Raw genomic sequence first — 7857 nt, forward strand, 5'->3', positions numbered from 1 at the left:
CAGACTTACAAATTAGAACTCAGGAAGCAGTTTGCTAACAGTCTTTTCATGGAAACTGCAAAATGATATTTGGGAGCCCATGGGGGCTCATGTTGAAAAAGGAAATATCCTAGGATTAAAACTGGAAAGAAGCCTTCTGAGAAACTGCATTGCCGTGTGTGAATGCAACTCGAGAGTTACATGTTTCTCTTCAGTGATCCGTTTGTTAACAGTTTTCTGGAAATCTGCAATGAGATACTTCATAGCGCAATGAAGCTTACGGTGACACAGGAAATATCCTCAGATGAAAACTAGAAAGAAGCTTTCTTAGAAACTTCATGGTGATGTGTGAATTCATCTCACAGAGTTACACTTATGTTTCGTGGAGCAGTCCATTAACACTGTCTTTGGGGAACCTGAGAAGGGCTTCTTTGGATCGCATTGAGGCCTACACTGAAAAAGGAAATTTCATCAGTTCAAAACGTGAAAGAAGCTTTCTGAGAAACTTCTTTCTGATCAGTGAGTTCAAATCGCGACTTACAACTGAGACATCAGGAAGCAGTTTTCTAACACTCTTTTCGTGAAAACTGCAAAGTGATATTCGGGAACCCACAGGGGCCCATGGTGAAAAAGGAAATATCCTCACATAATAGCTAGAGAGTAGCTAACAGAGAGATTGCTTTCTGATGTGTGACTTCATCACACAGAGTTCCACCCTTCCCTTCTTGGAACAGTTTGCTAACACTGTTGTCGTGGATTCTGCGAAGCGATATTTGGGAGCCCATAGGGGCCCATGGTGCAAAAAGAAGTATCCTCACATAATAACTAGAGAGAAGCTTTCTGAGAGATTGCTTTCTGATATGTGACTTCATCACATAGAATTTCCCCCTTCCCTTCTTCGAACACTTTGCTAACACTGTTATCGTGGATTCTGCAAAGGGGTATTTGGGAGCTCATTGAGGGCTCTGCTGAAAAAGGAAATATCCTCAGATTAACACTCGAAAGAAGCCTTCTGAGAAACTGCATTGCCATGTGTGAGTGCAACTCACAGAGTTACACATTTCTCTTCAGTGATAAGGTTGTTAACACAGTTTTCTGGAAATCTGCAATTAGATACTTGATAGCGCAATGAAGATGACGGTGACAAAGGAACTATCCTCAGATGAAAACTAGAAAGAACCTTTCATAGAAACTTCTTGGTGATGTGTGAATTCATCTCACAGAGTTACACTCATGTTTCGTGGAGCAGTCCATTAACACTGTTTTTGAGGAACCTGAGAAGGGCTCTTTTGATCTCATTGAGTCCTACGCTGATAAAGGAAATTTCATCAGTTCAAAACGTGAAAGAAGCTTTCTGAGAAAGTTCTTCCTGATCCGGGAGTTCATCTCACAGACTTACACTTTAGAACTCAGGAAGCAGTTTGCTAACATTCTTTTCGTGGAAAATGCAAAGTGATATTTGTCAGGCCATAGGGGCCCATGGTGAAAAAGGAAACATCCTCACATAATATCTAGAGAGAAGCTTTCTGAGAGATTGCTTTCTGATGTGTGACTTCATCACACAGAGTACCACCCTTCCTTTCTTGGAACAGCTTGCTTACACTGTTGTCGTGAATTCTGTAAAGTGATATTTGAGAGCCCTTTGGGGCCCAATGTGAAAAAGGAAGTATCCTCACATAAAAACTAGAGAGAATATTTCTGAGGTATTGCTTTCCGATATGTGACTTCATCACACAGAGTTGCACCCTTCCCTTCTTGGAACAGTTTGCTAACACTGTTGTCGTGGATTCTGCAAAGTGATATTTGGGAGCTCATTGAGGGCTATGGTTAAAAAGGAAATATCCTCAGATTAAAACTGGAAAGAAGCCTTCTGAGAAACTGGATTGCCATGAGTGAATGCAACTCACAGAGTTACACGTTTCTCTTCAGTGATCAGTTTGTTAACACAGTTTTCTGGAAATCTGCACCTTGATACTTTATACCACAATGCAGCTTGCGGTGAAAAAGGAAATGTCCTCAGATGAAAACTGGAAAGAAGCTTTCTGAGAAACTTCGAGGTGATGTGTGAATTCATCTCACAGAGGTACACTTATGTTTCGTGGAGCAGTCCTTTAACACTGTCTTTGAGGAACCTGAGAAGGGCTTCCTTGGATCGCATTGAGGCCTATGCTAATAAAGGAAATTTCATCAGTACAAAACGTGAAAGAAGCTTTCTGAGAAACTGCTTTGTGATCAGTGAGTTCATCTCACTGACTTACAACTTAGACCTCAGGAAGCAGTTTGCTAACACTCATTTCGTGGAAACTGCAAAGTGATATTTGGGAGCCCATAGGGGCCCATGGTGAAAAAGGACATATCCTCACATAATAACTAGAGAGAATCTTTCTGAGAGATTGCTTTCTGATGTGTGACTTCATCACACAGAGTTCCACTGTTCCCTTCTTGGAACAGTGTGCTAACACTGATGTCGTGGCTTCTGCAAAGTGATATTTGGGAGCCCATGGGGCGCAGGGTGAAAAAGGAAGTATCCTCACTTATAAACTAGGGAGAAGCTTTCTGAGAGATTGCTTTCTGATGTGTGACTTCATCACACACAGTTCCAACCTTCGCTCCTTGGAACAGTTTGCTAATACTGTTGTCGTGGTTTCTGCAAAGTGATATTTGGGAGCTCATTGAGGGCTATGGTGAAAAAGGAAATATCCTCAGATAAAAACTGGAAAGAAGCCTTCTAAGAAACTGCATTGAAATGTTTGTATGCAACTCACTGAGTTACACGTTTCTCTTCAGTGATCAAGTTGTTAACACAGTTTTCTGCAAACCTGCCATTAGATACTTCAAAGCACAATGAAGTTTACGGTGACAAAGGAAATATCCTCAGGTTACAACTAGAAAGAGTCATTCTTAGAAACTTCTTGGTGATGTGTGAATTCATCTCACAGCGTTACACTTATGTTTCGTTGGGCAGTCCATTAACACTGTCTTTGAGGAAACTGAGAAGGGCTTCCTTGCATCGCTTTGAGGCCTACGCTGATAAAGGAAATTTCATCCGTTCAAAACGTGAAAGAAGCTTTCTGAGAAACTTCTTTCTGATCTGTGAGTTCATCTCCCAGACTTATAACTTAGACTTCAGAAAGCAGTTTGCTAACACTCTTTTCGTGGAATCTGGAAAGTGATATTTGGGAGCCCATAGGGGCCCATGGTGAGAAAGGAAATATCGTCACATAATAACTAGAGAGAACCTTTCTGAGAGATTCCTTTCTGATGTGTGACTTCATCACACAGAGTTCCACCCTTCCCTTCTTGGAACAGTTTGCTAACACTGTTGTCGTGGATTCTGGAAAGTGATGTTTTGGAGCTCATTGAGGCCTATGGTGAAAAAGGAAATATCCTCAAATTAAAACTGGAAAGAAGCCTTCTGAGAAACTACGTTGCCATGTGTCAATGCATCTCACAGAGTTACACGTTTCTCTTCAGTGATCAGTTTGATAACACAGTTTTCGGGAAATCTGCAATGAGATACTTCCTAGCGCAATGAAAATTATGGTGACTAAGGAAATATCCTCAGATGAAAACTAGAAAGAAGCTTTCTTAGAAACTTCTTATTTATGTGTGAATTCATCTCACAGAGTTACACTTATGTTTCGTGGAGCAGTCCATTAACACCGTCTTTGAGGAACCTGAGAAGGCCTTCCTTGGATCGCAATGAGGCCTATGCTGATAAAGGAAATTTCATTATTTCAAAACGTGAAAGAAACTTTCTGAGAAACTTCTTTCTGATCAGTGAGTTCATCTCACAGACTTACAACTTAAACCTCAGGAAGCAGTTTGCTAACACTATTTTCGTGGATTCTGCAAGGTGATATGTGGGAGCCCATAGGGGCCCATGGTGGGAAAGGAAGTATCCTCACATAAATACTAGAGAGAAGCTTTCTGAGAGATAGCTTTCTGATGTTTGACTTCATCACACAGAGTTCCACGCTTCCCTTCTTGGAAGAGTTTGCTAACCGTGTTGTCGTGGATTCTGCAAAGTGATAAATGGGAGCTCTTTGAGGGCTATGGTGAAAAAGAAAATATCCTCAAATTAAAACAGGAAAGAAGCCTTCTGAGAAACTGCATTGCCATGTGTGAATGCAACTCACAGATTTACACTTTTCTCTTCAATGATCAGTTTGTTAACACAGTTTTCTGGAAATCTGCAATTAGATACTTCATAGTGCAATAAAGATTACGGTGAGAAAGGAACTATCCTCAGATGAAAACTAGAAAGAAGCTTTCTTAGAAACTTCTTGGGGCGGAGCACGATGGCTGAATAGGAACAACTCCAGTCTCCAACTCCCATCGCGAGCGACACAGAAGACCGGTGATTTCTGCATTTTCAAATGATATGCTGGGGTCATCTCACTAGGGAGTGCCGGAAAATCGGTGCTGGTCAGCTGCTGCAGCCTGACCAGCGTGAGCTGAAGCAGGGCGAGGCATCGCCTCACCTGGAAGCCAAGGGGAAAGGGAATCCGTTTTCCTAGCCGGGGGAACTGAGACACACATCACCTGGAAAATCGGGTAACTCCCACCCCAATACTGCGCTTTAAGCAGACAGTCACACCAGGAGAATATATCCCACACCTGGCCGGGAGGTTCCCATGCCCACGGAGCCTCCCTCACTGCTAACACAGCAGTCTGCGGCGATCTATCCGCAAGGCAGCAGCGAGGCTGGGGGAGGGGCGCCCGTCATTGCTGAGGCTTTAGTAGGTAAACAAAGCCGCTGGGAAGCTCGAACTGGGTGTAGCTCACAGCAGCTCAAGGAAGCCTGCCTGTCTCTGTAGTCTCCATCTCTGGGGACAGCGCACAGCTGAAGACCAACAGGGGAAGCAGCGGGGGCCGGTGCAGACGTGAACGACTCTGTCTGACAGCTTTGGGGAGAGCCGTGGATCTCCCAACGCGGAGGTTGAGATCTGAGAAGGGACAGACTGCCTGCTCAGGTGGGTCCCTGACCCCTGAGGAGCCTAGCAGGGAGACATCCCCCACTAGGGGCAGTCTGATACCCCACACCTCACAGGGTGGAGTACACCCCTGAGAGGAAACTTACAAAAGAAGAGTCAGACAGGTACACTCGCTGTTCAGCAATATTCTATCTTCGGCAACCTCTGCTGCTGATACCCAGGCAAACAGGGTCTGGAGTGGACCTCAAGCAATCTCCAACAGACCAACAGAGAGTCCTTCTGACTGTCAGAAGGAAAACTATCAAACAGGAAGGACACCTATACCAAAACCCCATCAGTACGTCACCATTACCAAAGACCAGAGACAGATAAAACCACAAAGATGGGGAAGAAGCAGGGCAGAAAAGCTGGAAATTCAAAAAATAAGAGCGCATCTCCCCCTGCAAAGGAGTGCAGCCCATCGCCAGCAACGGATCAAAGCTGGTCAGAGAATGACTTTGACAAGATGATAGAAGAAGGCTTCAGTCCATCAAACTTCTCAGAGCTAAAGGAGGAATTACGTACCCAGCGCATAGAAATTAAAATCTTGAAAAAAGAGTGGAAGAATTGACAGGTAGACTAATTAATGCAGAGAAGATCATAAACGAAATGACAGAGATGAAAACCATGACACGAGAAATATGTGACAAATGCACAAGCTTCAGTAACCGACTCGATCAACTGGAAGAAAAGAGTATCAGCGATTGAGGATCAAATGAATGAAATGAAGCGAGAAGAGAAACCAAAAGAAAAAAAGAAGAAAAAGAAATGCACAAAGCCTGCAAGAAGTATGGGATTATGTAAAAAGACCAAATTTACGTCTGATTGGGGTGCCTGAAAGTGAGGGGGAAAATGGAACCAAGATGGAAAACACTCTTCAGGATATCATCCAGGAGAACTTCCCTAACGTAGTAGGGCAGGCCAACATTCAAATTCAGGAAATACAGAGAACGCCACAAAGATACTCCTCCAGAAGAGCAACTCCAAGACACATAATTGCCAGATTCACCAAAGTTGAAATGAAGGAAAATATCTTAAGGGCAGCCAGAGAGAAAGGTCGGGTTACCCACAAAGGGAAGCCCATCAGACTAACAGCAGATCTCTCGGCAGAAACTCTACAAGCCAGAAGAGAGTGGGGGCCAATATTCAACGTTCTTAAAGAAAAGAATTTTAAACCCAGAATTTCATATCCAGCCAAACTAAATTTCATCAGTGAAGGAGAAATAAAATCCTTTACAGATAAGCAAATGCTTAGAGATTTTGTCACCACCAGGCCTGCCTTACAAGAGACCCTGAAGGAAGCCCTAAACATGGAAAGGAAACAACCGGTCCCAGCCATTGCAAAAACATGCCAAAATGTAAAGACCATCGAGGCTAGGAAGAAAACTGCATCAACTAACGAGCAAAATAACCAGTTAATATCATAATGACAGGATCAAGTTCACACATAACAATATTAACCTTAAATGTTAATGGACTAAATGCTCCAATTAAAAGACACAGACTGGCAAACTGGATAAAGAGTCAAGACCCATCAGTCTGCTGTATTCAGGAGACCCATCTCACATGCAGAGACATACATAGGCTCAAAATAAAGGGATGGAGGAAGATCTACCAAGCAAATGGAGAAGAAGAAAAAGCAGGGGTTGCAATTCTTGTCTCTGATAAAACAGACTTTAAACCATCAAAGATCAAAAGAGACAAAGAAGGCCATTACATAATGGTAAAGGGATCAATTCAACAGGAAGAGCTAACCTCTCCTAAATATATATGCACCCAATACAGGAGCACCCAGATTCATAAAGCAAGTCCTTAGAGACTTACAAAGAGACTTAGACTCCCATACAATAATAATGGGAGACTTCAACACTCACTGTCAACATTAGACAGATGCAACGAGACAGAAAGTTAACAAGGATATCCAGGAATGAACTCATCTCTGCACCAAGCGGACCTAATAGACATCTATAGAACTCCACCCCAAATCAACAGAATATACATTCTTACTCAGCACCACATCGCACTTATTCCAAAATCGACCACATAATGGAAGTAAGCACTCCTCAGCAAATGTACAAGAACAGAAAATTATAACAAACTGTCTCTCAGACCACAGTGCAATCAAACTACAACTCAGGACTAAGAAAACTCAATCAAAACCGCTTCAAGTACATGGAAACTGAACAACCTGCTCCTGAATGGCTACTGGGTACATAACGAAATGAAAGCAGGAAAATAAAAGATGTTCTTTGAAACCAATGAGAACAAAGATACAACATACCAGAATCTCTGGGACACATTTAAAGCAGTTGTAGAGGGAAATTTATAGCACTAAATGCCCACAAAGAGAAAGCAGGAAAGATCTAAAATTGACACTCTAACATCACAATTAAAAGAACTAGAGAGGCAAGAGCAAACACATTCAAAAGCTAGCAGAAGGCAAGAAATAACTAAGATCAGAGCAGAACTGAAGGAGATAGAGACACAAAAAACCCTCCAAAAAATCAATGAATCCAGGAGTTGGTTTTTTGAAAAGTCAACAAAATTGACAGACCGCTAGCAAGGCTAATAAAGAAGAAAAGGAGAGGAATCAAATAGACGCAATAAAAAATGATAAAGGGTATATCACCACCGACCCCACAGAAATACAAAACCATCAGAGAATACTATACCCCTTACACAAATCAACTGGAAAATCTAGAAGAAATGGATAATTTCCTGGACACTTACACTCTCCCAAGACTAAACCAGGAAGAAGTGGAATCCCTGAATAGACCAATAGCAGGCCTAAAATTGAGGCAACAATTAATAGCCTACCCACCAAAAAAAGTCCAGGACCAGATGGATTCACAGCTGAATTCTACCAGAGGTACAAGGAGGAGCTGGTACCATTCCTTCTGAA

The sequence above is a fragment of the Rhinopithecus roxellana genome, chromosome 20 (assembly GCF_007565055.1).
Source record: "Rhinopithecus roxellana isolate Shanxi Qingling chromosome 20, ASM756505v1, whole genome shotgun sequence".
NCBI classification, from domain to species: Eukaryota; Metazoa; Chordata; class Mammalia; order Primates; family Cercopithecidae; genus Rhinopithecus; species Rhinopithecus roxellana.